Raw genomic sequence first — 12,896 nt, 5'->3', positions numbered from 1 at the left:
AGTGCTTTTCCAAAAGACTGCTCTTAGCAATGGGGTTGCTTTTGGAAGTAGGGTGAACAAGACAAGGTGGAGAGATTAAACTGAGCCATTAGAGTCACAAAAGAAGAACGAGGAAGGGAATTTATGAAAGGAAAAGCTAATTTGTTTCAAACTGAACTGAAGATTTAATCAGTCTTATTCTATAATCTATATAATACATACACTGTATGGAATTTGCCAGGCCAAGTCTTGAGATCTGGTCTCTAACTTTCCTCCAGCAAACGCTGCGAGAAGATCAGACTTCTGCATTAACCATTGAACAATTGTAGATATAATATCTAGCACCTAGCAGAAGACAGCTCTCCCCACTTGTGAGATAGTAACGGAAAAAGTTCATGCATCTCCAACTGTTTTCTTCAAATATGAAAAATAACAATGAGTATTAAAGCCATTTTCAGCTTTAGTTACTGTTCAAAGGTGGCTTATCGGTGCAGCTCAGCTCTGATTTCTTCTTGTCCATTTTTATTCCCTGTGGAGCGTAAAGGAGTGGTAACACTGCCATCAGCATTTGCCAGCCTCTGTGCCTGGCTGACCAGCGATTAAAAGAAGATGAAGCCAAGCTTCTTAACACTGCAACAAAATCCACTGTGCATTATCACTCTGACTGGAAAATTTAAGAGAAAAGGTTAATACAAAACCCACAGTTGAGAGAGCAGAGAATATTAGAGGTGACATGTTGGCCATGAGCTCTGCTTTGGGCTCTGGGGAAAAAAAAATAGAACAAGGTTAGTTCTAACCTTGAAATTAACCTTTTTCTATTTTTTTCTGCAGCCCGAAGAAGACCTACAGGCCAAGATGTCACCTCTAATTTTTTCCTGTGTATTTCAAATACATACTTTGACCCCATTTTCATGGTTTAGTCTTTGGGGTTATCAAATAGGAAGTAGCCACTGCACTGATCAGTTTGTTTTACCGGACTAGAGAAAAGATTAAACATTATTTCTGGGCTTTTTCAGAATTCTTGCCCTGTTTCAGCTGAACCAAATGTGGCTGTCTAGTATTCACCATGCTGTTTTTTCCTGTGACCTTACTATTTTTTTTCTGCCTGTTTGTTCCTTGTCATTTGGAGTAATCTGATTTCGTTTGTTCAGCTCTTGGCATAGTATCCTAATATAGTCAGCTGCTGCAATGAATATCTGGAATTTCTGCAATCTGCCTAAATATCAATAGACTATTGAACTTTTATATTATGCATGCTTGTAATCAAGTCAACTGCTTGAGAATTTGTACATCTATGTATTTAGATGTGGAAAAAATAGTCTGTGTTCATATAATTAAAGACTGTATTACAATACTTATGCACAAAGGGGCCAAATTAAGGTTGTGCAGGCAAGTTTAATTCTAGAGCTTCCTATTTGTTTAGTGCTTGACTTTGCAACCTGAAAACCATTTGTAATGTCATTTTTTTATTTGTAATATCCACAGAAAATTGAGATGCGGAATAGTCTGTGGTCACAATTCGTAGCTTGGGGGGGGGTACTCTTCACTAACAAGAAACAGAACTATTAAAGGTGGAGTGGGGAAGGGAAGCAAAGGTACTGAACTTTATTAGTGTGAACTGTATATCAGAACAGAGACTGTGAGCTGGCAACGCCAAGGGCCTGAAGGAGAGGAAGAGGTAGCACTGGGAGGTATAAAGAGTCTCAGGTTAGGAGAAGGTGGAGATTGAGGAGGCAGGAGTCTGGACAGGGGGATGGGCAAGGGCAAAGAGAAGGTAGGATCAACGTGGTCAGCCTCCACCCAAAAGGCTACCAGGTCAGCCACGCTCTGCTTCCAGCTCGCGTACTGCTCTGCTGTGTTACCTTTCATGCTTGCTCCTCATCTGATTTTAATTATGAGCTCCTGAGGACAGGGACTGTTTCAAATGCATTTCTCGTGCATTTGTTCAGTGCCTTGGAACCCCAATGCAAAAGAGAAATCGCGTATATTAAACTTAGATGCAGCAATGTTATAGAAGCGTTATAGAAAAAAAGTCAGGTTGAGACAGGTATGACTGAGCTGGAGAGTCTGCTGGAAATACTGGAACGCATCTCTTGCCAAATAATACAGGCAGTGGCACAAAATGTGAAGTTTTGAATTTAGAGGTTTTAATGATATCAAAAAGCTAAAGGCTAGTTTCAAGTAGTAGCATTTCATCAGCTTGGTCTCAATTAGAGGAACAGAATAAAAGTGTTGGGTGAAAATTAAATTGGCTCGTTCAAGTTAAAATTGAATGACTGGTCTGAAAGGAAGTAGCTGGAGAAATCATAAGCAATGCAGAAGACAAGATCAATGCTGATCAGTGAAAAGATTATGTGCATGGCAAAAACTACACGCTTAACGTGGGGCTGGAGAGGCTGAAACCAGACCAATCGAAAAGGTACTTTGATGGGAAAGTGTTTTCAGCTTTTGGAATAGGGATGATCCAACTTGTAGCTGAAGAAGGAAAACGGTGCTGTATAAGGACCATTTCACAAAGAAATTTAAAGCTGTAGAAATGATAAGAGAAACAATAAAAGAAAAGAAAAGTTGTAGAAGGGATTTGGCTTTTGGATGTATATCATTTGCTGCTAATATTGGTCTGGTATGTCCTCTGGCTATTTTTCACCAACAGGTTTATGCTGTTTGCTGAACATTTTGGGAGGCAGAAGCCTAAAACGGGCAAGTAAAGGGCAAGTAAAGGGCAAGTCATTGGTTGTTTGTGTTCTTCTCATCTCTCTCCTTTTAGGGAAGAGAGACCAGCCAGAGAGCACTTGTTGACCAAAGCACAGCAACTAGAGCTTTATTTCTCTCTGTGATTGCCCTTGAATGTGAAGCAGCAGCTTGTGATGTTGGTAGTACACAGCATTTCATGATGCGCTGTGGCAGTTTTCTGAGTTCTGTGGGTCGGATTGGATGGATGGGCTTTTCTGATGTGCAATTTATGTGGAATGACCACAGTGTGCTGGCACGCTCCACACCAAAAACTTCCTGGTTTGCATGTTTCTTACTTTAAATTAACCATGGAACAAGTAACTGTGGAATGAACGACATCTCTACTGGCTCCCTTTATGCTGTTCTTTTACTACACAGGTACTTAGTCTTTCCAGCATGCCGTTAGAGGTACCTGAGTATGTGTCACAAATCTCTAGCCTGGAGAATAACTTTATAAACTTTTCCGGTTATTCCTGTCCCCGATCATTCTTGTTAATCCTACCAGTTTACTAGATCTTGCAAAAGGGGGTGGATCATTTTGTTATTTTTACCTCTTTCTTCACGTATTTGTGCCATGTCCAATTTTTCTCCCCCTTCTACACCTTCTGTAAAATACAGCCAATTCTTTCTTTCCCACTGTTCAGAATGCTGTCCAATGTCACAGCCTCATGCCACCCTAATTGCTATAACCTCCTCTCCTGCATCTTTGATATACCATTGCCAGTATCTGGAAAAGAAGACAGGAGTGTTTTAAAAGTATGTCCAGTAAAATTACAATCCACAGTGACCGCCCAAACCATAGTGCCATCTTTTTTTATGTTCACCCACAGGATCTCTGTCCTCATGTTCTCACTTCAGTCAAAACTTCCATCCAGGCCTAGATGTCTTGCACATCAAAATGGGAAGGAAGTGATGAAATAAATGGCTTTATGCCACTTCTACGCTCCTGTTCTGTGGCTGCTTATGGCCCTGCATAGTTTGTGAAAGGAAACAGAGGCACTGTAATTCACATTCTGACATCCACAGCTGTCATCCGTCACTGTGGTGGCCACAGACTGCAAAAGCAGACTAGAGCTTTGGTCCTACCCCTAGCAAGGAAGAGCCCAGGCAAAAGACCAGAGGCACAGAACTGAGTATGCTCTTCTGTCCCCACCCTAGGGGAATTCACAGTTCAGGGAAGCTTTCTAGCCATAGGCCAGACGTGCCTTACTGAATCCTTCATACTGCTGACAGGCCTCTGCCACCAACAGTCAAGCACCTTGACACTCCAGATGGTTCAGCTCCTCCTTGTGTCCCAGCTTCTACCAGATTAACTCATTGTTTTTGCTATTCCAGATGCTAATGTCAGCAAACCAAGCACCACCTTCTTCCCTTTTTGCCTCTGAGTCAAAAACTGGGAGTGGGAAGAAGAGGTGGATGGAGGAGAGAGTCAGGGCAGGCAGATTTGGTGAAGTGGAAGGGGCATAAGAATGACAATGCAAAGGAGCAAACAAACGCTACATGTGATGGATGAACTATTGATGAATGAGACCTCCTGCATCATAGATTGCTTGCCCCTTCTTGCCATGCATCTCCTGTTTCCTTGCCTGGTGTCCCAAGTGAAAAGGCATCAGCTAATAAACGAGGATAATACCCAAGCTCCAAACTGGGCAGAATGTGCAGAGATCCCACACATCACTGGCCTCTGGTACTGCAGCCCACAGACACCTGCCAGCTTGGGGGACTTGAAAAGCAGACAGGGTGATTTATCAGAAATAAACCCTTCTCACCAGCTTATGGGATCATTTGACTTGATTAGCATTAGCATCTATTAACAGTTACTTGCACCAGCTGCTCTACCATTTCCTGTCTTTCAGTGCGATAGCCTCTATTTAAAATACTTCAGTCCAGGAAGGTGTGATCAGCTTCCCTCCAGTATCTGACACACTCACTCTCTTCCACTTATTTCATGCTCTAGTTTGTTTTCTAATTCAGTTCTGCCATGAGGAGCCACTTCCTCCTTGTGATAGAGAAGCTGTAATGATAATTGTCTTTTGCAAAGCAATTCAAGGTAACTAATCAGAATAATGATAGCAGCAGCTGTGACTTCTAATGTAGTTAGAAACTGTCAACCTCACAGTAATCATTGTCTTAAAAAAACCTCAGCCCGATAAATTAGCATAATCAGTGGCCCTATGTTCTTTGCCACTTTGAGGGAAATGCGTAGTTCACTTTTTTGCCAGTTGCCCTATAAAAAGGCTTATACTTAGTATTGCACAGTTGTGCTTGTTTTCTTAAGCCTTTTCACTAAAATGCCATCCCTGAAGCACGGAACCATGTGTTCTGCTAAACGTACTGTGCTAGATTCAGTAGCTCACTGTTGTAGAGGCTTACAGAGTAACTTTCAGCCTGATTACCTCAAATACCATGAGGGTATAAGTCATTTAGAGCGCATGTGAAAAAAGAGACAAAGGATTATTTTCTTAATTGGAGTATCTGATAGGTGAAGTAGGAATAGAAACAAGTAGACTGAACAAATTACCACATTTCAAAACACCTACATCTGTGCATTTTGGCCTTAAAAGTGCTATGATGTTGATAGCATCACTAAAGAAAAGTGTCCTTGGAACTGTAAGAGCCCTCTTTGGAGCAGAGATCTTGGGCACTGCATGAGCTGTAATGTACTCTAAGAGCTGAGCCCCCACGTCACCAAAATCAGCTTTCCTGTGCTTCCTGAGGGCCACAGGGCTTTTAAAATGTGCAGCTGGGAAATGAGAGCAGTGATGCCTCCCAACCACTGCAGCAGGTTAAGAGACCACAGCAAGAATCCCAAACGCTACAGTCCCACATTGCAATACTTCGCCAGCAAAACTGCGCTGACACTTTTCCCGTGCTCAGTAGAGCACTGTCCAGAAACAGCTGCTTTTGTGGGTGGCATATGATTCTTCTTTCTGTGCTTCTTTTTCTGCCCTTTGTTGCCGTCCCTGAGAGCCCGAGCTGTATGGGCTCCTGTTCTCATCAGCACCAGGAATGTGGAAATTCTGCACCTTCTGTACGCACGGTATTGCTCTCTGTCTTGAAGTTAGAGCGCAGGTCGCCATGTAAACACCTGCCCCCGGGTGGGTTGTGAAGAGACGCTGCCCCTCTGAATGACACAGCACAGGATTCTCTCCTAAATGCACAGAAGTAGAGACATTTGCTTGCTTATTGGAGGCTCAAGTGAGTATTTCTCCTGCATTGCCATGTCTATGATGAATTTTCTTTGAAATCCTAAATGAGGCAGCTTCCAGTGTAAACAATCTGTCTTTAGCTGGAGGTACATACCAAAATGCTTTAAGGAAGTTCCTACTGCTCTTGCAACATCATGCTGAGAGTATTTTGTGCTGTTCCCAGCAGATCTTGCTATTATTTCTGTAAATATTTGATCTAAGGAATAGCAAACAAAGTTCTGGAAGACTATAAAAACATTATTCAAAGTCATGTTTAATATTCAAGGAATGTCCTCTCAAGTCATTATCTGCTCTCCCCCTGGATTTTTTTTTTTTCTGGCAAAATTATGTGTGAATCTGAATTCAATTTCTGTATCCAAAAATGTAATAGTGGTATAAATGTCTATAAAAGCATCTCGTTATTGTTTATATGACAGCTATATCTAAGGACTAAATGTTCTGTGTTAGTTGCTGTACATGAGCACAAGCCACTACCTTTCCCTGAGAATATGCAACATAATGATTAAAAAATAAACACTAGGCAAGAAATAAAACGATCTCCGTTTTCAAGCTAAGGAAAGAGCTTAAGCAGCTTGTCCAAGGTTACACAGGGAATCTGGCAGACCTGGGCATCAGAATTCAGTCTTCTAAGTCCTCCAAAGCTCATATATCTTTGCATTGGGACACTCTTTTGTGTACGAGGCACGTTGTGTAAGGGGGAAAAAAAATTCTAATACTTCCTATCCAGCCACTCTGTAACATTTTACATAAGGAGTTACAACAATCTGTGTCTTTATTAAAGAGATCTTTGATTTATATTTGACTTTAACTTAAAATTTCATGAATATCATGAATAGACTTATAAACACAAAACTTTTCAAAATGAAAGTAGATTCAGGAAATGCTATTCTGTAATTTAAATTAAATTTAGACATAGAATGAAAACAGATCTCAGAAGGAGTGATCCAGCAGAAGAGCATCTGTATTTGAACTTCAGAATCATGAACTAGCCACTCGCTAATGTGCATATCTCAGTAATTAGATTCTAATAATCTTAGAGAATATATTTGACTTGTTGGGGGCACAGTCTTTTAGAGATCGCACTTTCAAGCTTTTTTAATCTGCAGTTATCGTGGTCAGAAATTCATTTCAAGTATTTAATGAAAGCTGAGGTTCCTGTGTAATCCCTTAGCTCCAGTAGCTGGCCTTTAAGAAATGTACCATACACGCAATACTCATGATATACCTTGTAGCTTGTTAAGACTTGGGAGTTAATCTAATTGATCATTGATACACTAATTGCTATTGCTTAATCTTATCATAGTTTATCTCTTTGCTCACCTAGTGGGAGGGCAGAGCAGAGGAAACTTCACTGATATCTGAGGAACGACTTCTGCTTACGTGATAGCGAATGCAATGCTCTGCCTCCTACTGATGCTCTCTTTGAAACAACTCCATCTGATCAAGTTCAGTGAAATGTTTTCTTCTCTGAGGTCTCTTTATCTCTTCCAGTCCTTTCTGGCAGTTTTGCAACCGCTCCTGTCTAGTCAGTTGTGAAGCCCTGTCGGGGAATGGTGGGGAAAAGGACATCTGCGATTCGCTTTATCTGCTTCTCTCTCCAGTTCTTATAGCAACTCCCTAATTATAGCACTGCGGTTGGAATGAGGGTTGTTTAAGTATTCTGACATCTTCCCAAGTCTGGTGAATAGCTTTAATAATTAGACAATGGGATTTTTCTATTCCTGCCCACCCGCATCCCCTTCACTGACTATTGCTTGTGATTCTATTATTGTCTGCCATATTCCAACAATGTTACTCCTTTCAAAGGATTTTGCAGAGTGCAGCAAAATATCAGAGAAATAATTCAAATGTATGAGCTAAAGATAGAAAGAAAGGACAATGAGCCTTATGTTCGTTTCACCATATAAACAGTCCCAAAGTGCTTTATGTCTCAACATGCCATTCTCTGTAATTATTTTACATGCCCATATACAGAGCTGGAATGAAGTATCTTTTTCTGCTGTTGTTCTTATGCTGGGATGAAATAGGGACCATTTTTGTGGATAAATCAGAACTGTGCTAGTGACTTCTAGTGGAGTTTGGATATATGCTATGTGGAGGCCACTGATTTGACCTCTTATCTGTTTACAGTGCTTATTTGAATATCATCTAATTTAGAATCACAGTCTAAGATTTCCAGGCTAGTAAAAAGAACATACTACATCTGCTATATAAATATTAAACATCAGTGTCTGTGATGCACATTTTATTTGAGAAGGTAATAGTTTCTAGGACCTTCCAAAATATCCATTGAGAAAGTAAGCACATAAACTCCATTTCCTAATGTTGTTTAAGCTGTTAAAAAGTGACTGTTCTGCATAACAGTTCATGCAGTGAAGCGGAGGGATAGAAGTGCATGAGTCTACACATTGCTCTGGTCTTCAACACTGCCACCTAGTCATCAACAATGTTATCTCCAGTCATGCGGGATCACTGATACAAGGAAGCTGCACTCATTCACGGGTCAGGCTTGTCGTTCCTCCAGTGCATTGATATTTAGAGAAGAAGAACATGGCTTGTGCATGTGGTTTTTCAGAGTGGTTGTGCAAAATATTTAGACTCCTTACGGCTATAATTTCACTCAGGTTTTATGAGTTCACATGCTAGTCACCTCCCAGAGTTGGTGCCTTCTGAGGAATTTACTTGCCAGATGTGGTGAGCCCTTTGTTGTCTGCCCCACACATCGGTGTAGGGGAAAATTAAGTAAACTTGGAGAGTAGGAGTATTTCTCATTTATAATGATTTTATCGCTAAAAATATCATGCAATATAACTTGCTAATAGGAAACCAATATCTACCTGTGGTGCATAAAACATATTTCTGTATCTTCTCTTCCTCCATTCTAAGGACATTGGCTAAAACATAAAATGCAAGGAAGAGAACAAAGGTTTCGTGAATCCAGACTTAGCCTTATTTTAAGCTACAAAACTCTGCTCTAATTCCACAGGTGCAAGACCAGATTTTTAGGATGAAAATTATGGGAAGGATCAGTGGTCAAAAGAAAAATCAGCGTTCCTCCTAAACAAAAACCTGATTCATACAGGTATCTCTTTTTTTTTTTTAATCACTTTCAACAAACTGACTAGAAAATAAGAATTACATTTCATGGGGAAAAGAAACCCAAAGATGCAAAGACTTCTTTCTGTTCCATATACAGATGAAAGAGAAACTATTTGGGCCTGAAGTGAAAGAGAAACTCCGCCACAAAAAAGGGCTGCTGAGTGATACAGTTGACTTCTAATCACACAGTTTAGAGCCCAGGTCTTCTTTGACTCCTGTCTATCTAGAGCTGTGTCTTTTTTGGTTTTGTTTATATGCTTAGACACTTCTCCTCCTCTGAGTAAGAGAGGGGGAGGAGTTTCCTCCATCCTGAGAAGGCCCTGTGTCTGAAAGAGTTCTCTGCGCTCCTGAATAGTTACTAGATGCGAGTAATCAAACACAAATGCTTTTTTTTACGCTTCGCAAATTGAGCTTTCAACGCAAGTCAAACACAGCCCTTGAGTCTGAAGTATTCTGGGCTAGGTATCATCAGAAAAGAGTCTTCTCAGACAGAGCAGATGCCAGTGGATACCTATGGGGGTCAGTTCCCTTTGTCTGTTTAGGTTAATAACTTGAAAAGGGAGGTACCAGCATAAGGAGTGACTGATCGGTACAGCTGAAGGCCTTGGTTAAACTCCCATTGAACTCACTGGTGTGAGATTTCGCAAAGCTGAGAGAAGACTGGCACAGAGAAAATTCTTTATGCAATTTTTGTAGCGCATTTGATCATCCCCAGTTGTATGTTAAATGTGCTAATTAATCGTCATTCCAAAAGCTTGTTATCCACAGCAAATGAAGGATGTCACTTTGTATTCTAAATGGGATATATCATCCCCCAGAAGATGGGCAGAATTCACCAGATCGATTGCGGGGTGTGTAGGAGTTAATATACTTCAAGTTTAAATATATATTTTGGTAGATTATGCTCAGAAGAGCCTGGGTGAAAAAAACGTAGGCCCTTTTCTAATCTGGAGGCTAATTCTCTGCATGATGTTAGTAAAACTAGATACAGTACCACTGGCTATTCAGCATCTGAAGGTGACATGAATAGATTGCAGGGAGCTGTGAGTACACTCTCAGGCTTATTAAAAAGGGAATTTATTTCAGTGTTTTGGCTTGGAGGATCTATACAGAGCAGTACAGAGCAGATGGTTGGTAACTGAAAGAAAAATAGTTCTTGATATCTTTCCCTGAATCCAAGAGAAGTAGCAGAAGTACTCACTGAGTGCCTCTTAAAACTGTTTTGTTTATTTTTCCAAGACTGTAATTTTCTGAAACATTAATGCAAGTCCTACTTTATATATCAAGAAATTGAAACTATGTTTATGAAATGGAAACTAGGGCACCCTTTCTGGAGCCAGAGGCTCTGGCCCAGAAAGTATTCTGGTAAGGTACATAGCAGATACAGGTAAAAGCACTGCCTGGAGAGGTGTGCAGATCTTTGCACTCTCTATTTATTTATCGATTTATCGTTGACTGGATTCAACTTCATTCTCCTCTGCAGTGTGTTCAGTCCTTGTCCCTGTCCCATGCCACGGCCACTTGCACGGTTCTCAGTGCTAAGGGATAGGTGTTGGCCTGCTGGAAGCTAGAGCTCTGATGTCAGAGTTGCCGCTAAGGAATTAGCTTGGTCCCAGCACTAGCTTGTCATGGACCCAGCCTCGATTCGGAAAACAGAATGAAAACTGCTGAATCTCCCACCCGCGTCTCTTAGCCTCCCTTTTACTTTGCTAGCCAGCTGCTACCTTGACAAATAAGTCTGACTGTTTCCTCATTGATAATCTCTCTCTCTCACTCCCAAACTTCTCACCCTTCTTGAACGTGCCAATGCGCACGTATGAATCCACCCCTCACTCTGCTGTCATCTCCAGCTACTTTCCCATCCATTTTCTGTTCTTCATGTTTAAACTGATGAAGCCACCATTTTTATAGTAGCTCAACTCTGACGTGAGAAGCTCGGGGCTCGTGGCGGAGATGCCTGCCTGCAGCAGCCAAGGGATTTCCTCCGCACTGGAAGGTGTAAGAGCCCGTTTCAGGGCCAGTGCTAATGTTCGCACACAGGGGGTGTAAGGCATCGCAGGCAGCCCTGCCTGAAGTGTGAGCTGACTGGTCCAGAGTTCAGGAAGGGATGAAAGGGGTCTTACTGGGGCATTTAGAGGCAAATTTCCTGTCAAACAGCCAGAAAGAGTGAGGACATTGGACTTCATCATATTATATTCTGATCCAGAATATAATTACAAATTTTGCCTGTCTGTCTTTATTTTTGTTTGCTTTTCTTGATATATTATCTTCTGAAGAGACTTCTGCATTTTGTTGCTTATTATAAGGACAGAGAGCAGTTTATCTTAATTTTGCAGAGACTTTAAAGTTTTGTAATTGTTCAACAATTCTATAGAGTAGTCACTTAAAACAGTGTTTCTCATTTTTGTCCTGTGACCCATACTCTTTCAGAGCTTTCAAAAGTGGGAAAACAGTGCTCTTTTTTGCTTTGATAGTTTTGTTGAGGGCCTGTATCTCCTACCCTCCTTTTCATAGCACTTCCCAAAATCTACTCTCTGTTCTCCTCCTCATGATTTGCCTCATGATTAAAACATTTTACTAGGCCATCCCGTTATTATACTTGTTTAATTATGAAAAAACACTATCAAAAGAAATTACTAATGCACTTGGATTTATATCTGATAATGAAATTAAAGCTTTTCTGCTGCGGTGGCCATCAGGTCGCTGATCTTCATTTTTGTTACAAGAACAGCTAAGCTAAACATATGAGGCACTGTCTGCAGTAAGGTAACAACCCAGCATGACTACAAATGAAACTAAATTCTCCCTGAGAGCTGTCTCTGTAAAATGTCTTGATATTGCAGTCTAAAAATATCCCTAAGAAAGGGCTAAGCTATCATCTTTGGCCACCTTTATAGACTATTTCATTTAACTACTTCTTTAAGACTTTGGATTTGAGAAAGTCAAGGTTCTTTCTAAGCACTGTCCAGCCTGTGCAGCTAACCCATTTGAAATTTTTTAGGTTTTTAAAGGGAGAAAGTGCATGTGTTTTGCCCTTCCCCTGTCCTCCTTTAAGGACAGGAGTTTTGTGCGTTGTCCAACGCACAAAATGTACACTTTCCACTGTCTCACCAATCCTCTCAGGGAATAAAAACATAGTCTCAGTGGTTTTAGACTGTCTGTGTGGGTTGTTTGCAAAGTGATTTCTTTATTTCATTCTGGTATTTTTTCCCCCCTCCATCACCTGGATTGATCTGAAACAGGTCTCATTCTTCCTCAACAAATTGCAATGTGTTTAAAAACAAACAAACAAACAAAAGCAGAGCTCTCTCTGTCTCCAGTATTTCATAATCCATATGCAGTTATCAGGAACTATGTGTGAGAAATAAATTGCTGAAGGATGTGCTATAGCAGTAAAATCAAGTTCTTTAGTTAAATACACCTGTAGATGCTTTGTAAGTAACAGGCTTTTTTATCTTAATGCAGTGTAAGCATGGACAAATGAGAAAGGTGTACTTCAGTTCAGGCGAGCTGCTCATCTAGTATTTGAATAAGTTCTGTGCCTTTTGTAGAGATCATTTTTAGTCATGTTGTATAATTTGAGCTACCAGAAGTCATTCTTTAAATTACCTACCAGCTTTCTGTGAAATGATATAACAAAATGTCTTGAATAGCTTTGGTATTGCACCTGTTTGTGTGTATATGTATGTGTGTATCCATATATATATGCCTGTAGGATCTTGTTTGTTATAGAACAGTAACACGCTCAATACCATAAGCGATGGTTTTACTTTGATACTACCCTTGTGTAAAGCCAAGGAACTCATCCAAAGTGACTTAGACTGCTGTAATGAGATGAGAGCCTTGCCCAGCCAAACTGTTTTAAATAGATGAAAT

General features: G+C 40.6%; 1 protein-coding gene across 1 annotated transcript in view; it reads left to right on the top strand.

The window, feature by feature from the left end:
* Nucleotides 1-5,837: 5,837 nt before the first annotated feature.
* The window catches only part of SLC6A1 (solute carrier family 6 member 1), a 130,148-nt gene continuing 123,089 nt past the window's right edge, over nucleotides 5,838-12,896 (top strand). Inside the window, exons 1-2 of the mRNA XM_068960336.1 lie at nucleotides 5,838-5,910; nucleotides 8,908-9,003. The gene's annotated coding sequence lies outside the window, so the exon portion shown is untranslated. The remainder of the gene's footprint in view (nucleotides 5,911-8,907; nucleotides 9,004-12,896) is intronic.

Source organism: Struthio camelus, chromosome 14 (genome assembly GCF_040807025.1).
Source record: "Struthio camelus isolate bStrCam1 chromosome 14, bStrCam1.hap1, whole genome shotgun sequence".
Taxonomy (NCBI): domain Eukaryota; kingdom Metazoa; phylum Chordata; class Aves; order Struthioniformes; family Struthionidae; genus Struthio; species Struthio camelus.
Note: the sequence above shows the minus strand (reverse complement) of the source record. Positions and strands in the feature narration are given on the sequence as shown.